The sequence below is a fragment of the Stegastes partitus genome, unplaced genomic scaffold (genome assembly GCF_000690725.1).
Source record: "Stegastes partitus isolate 25-593 unplaced genomic scaffold, Stegastes_partitus-1.0.2 Scaffold205, whole genome shotgun sequence".
NCBI classification, from domain to species: domain Eukaryota; kingdom Metazoa; phylum Chordata; class Actinopteri; family Pomacentridae; genus Stegastes; species Stegastes partitus.
The window spans coordinates 99,176-101,325 of record NW_007577936.1 but is presented as its reverse complement, the minus strand read 5'-3'; positions in this window follow the sequence as shown (position 1 = coordinate 101,325).

The window sequence follows — 2,150 nt, the reverse complement described above, 5'->3', positions numbered from 1 at the left end:
AACCCAACAAATCCAGTTTCCTTTGGATTTCCTTTGAGCAAGTGCTTGGCAACAGTGTCTGCAACAAAGTTATTAAATATTAACAAGTCTAGATTCACTTTCTATTGTAATAAAAACAACATAACAATATCCATTCATTGGCTATACCTGCTTTAATCCTAGATCAGCTGACACTGGGGGAGAGGAGGGGTACACCCTGGACAAGCATCCAGTCCATCTGGGGCTAACACCAAGAGACCAACAACCATGCACACTCACACCGACAGATATTCTGAGTTACCAGTTAATCGGCCCTGCATGTCTTTGGACTGTGGAAGGAAGCCAAAGGACCTGGAGAAAATCCATGCAGTCACAGAGTGGATGTGAAAACTCTGCACAGAAAGGTTCCAGCAAAAAAGTAGGTACAAACCCAGAATCTTACTCTGGGTGGCAACAATGCTAGCCATTTCACCGCTGTGCTGCCAGTGACAATATCCACTTTAAATAATTAACTTTGTTAAGCAGCATGTTTAATATCAGTTTAAATGAACACATTTGGACCGACTTGTGTGGATGAACTCTGCTTGAATTCATTGATGTGTGTGCTGTGGAGGCACATCACGCAGAAGCAAGTTTGGAAAACAACTGCCTAAGGGCCTTGCAGAATAAATTACTGATTATTTACTTGAGAAATTGGTACCAACTTCTGTGTAGCATCTGTTAAAGATTTTGGAACAAGTCCGCTAATTAGATTCTCTATCACCGCGCCCTGTGTTTTAATTCCAAGGCTGCTGGTGTTTATCTTTATGTATGTGTATACAGAAATATATAAATAAACTGTCCCTAATGAGGTTCTGCTTAGTGATCATTAAAGAAACTTCAGAATTGTTTACAATGTTTATTCAGAAGCACCACTGTCTTTGACAGATTAAGACTGACAAATAATGGCATTTTCATCATCTTTTCAAGTCAGATTCTGTTTGGCTTAAATCCTCTGTATTTTTAACCACTACCTTCAATTTCATTCTTTTGTATTCAGTGGAGATAAAGTGATCTAATAGATGAAGACAACAGATGTCCAACTGATTCTCAGTCACTTCAGCTGAAGACTGGAACAGACAGCTCACCGATGTCTGTTATCCTAAGATCAAAAAGACTTGAGATTGATTCACACAGCACCGATGTCCTGCAGGGGTGACGTACATCCTAATCTGTCATAGTTCACCGAAAATGATAGCTGGCATTTTGTCCTGCTGTTCGTCTTGAGTGTAGAGAACAAAGGAGGAGTTTACAGAGAGGTGGTGTGGATAATATTAAGATAGATTAACAGTTGATTTGCACACTGTTCAGGCAGTGCGCTCCTATAATCTGTCAGTATGTGACAGATGTACATGCTCATACCCACAAATCTGGACATGTAGACATGAACTTAACACACACACACACACACACACAAACACAAACACACACACAAACACACACACACACACACACACAAGTCCAGGTGCGGACAGAAAGACAGACATTTCATGGCCGCTGGCTTGAGCGATGACAGGAGCTGATTGCATCAGTGTTCGGGGCAAGGAGGTGAACACGAGCTCACACACAGACACATGTAGCAGGAGAGCGGAGTGAACACACACACACACACACACACACACACAAATCCCTCATGATGCAGGATGGTGATGAATGCTGTTTAATCCTGTAGTTAGAGTGTCCCAGGTGGGAGGGGTCAGACCTTCTTCTCAGGGCTATCTCTTACAGGCCAAAGGTTCAGCCTGATGGCATCCCCAGATACAATGACTGCATTTATTCATATGCAGAGAACCGAAGAGATCTGAAAATGCATTCAGACAAATAATGTCATGACTGAATTCAACTGATATGAAATGAATTGACATAAAAACAAATAAAGGGAGTGGTGTAAACTGAAAATAACATAAAACACAAAACAAACTTTTCACAGAACATGACAAAAACTTTGCTGATTCTATAAATGGGTCGTGGTAAGGTGACTGATATGTAATGTACTCTGGGTTTTTACAACTTTCAGAAGACTAAGTTTTCAGAAGATAAAATAAACTTTGAGGAAATCTGTCTTGGACACATACAGTAACTGCTGTTAAAATACATTCCACAATGCTCTCGTGCACACACACGATAACAGC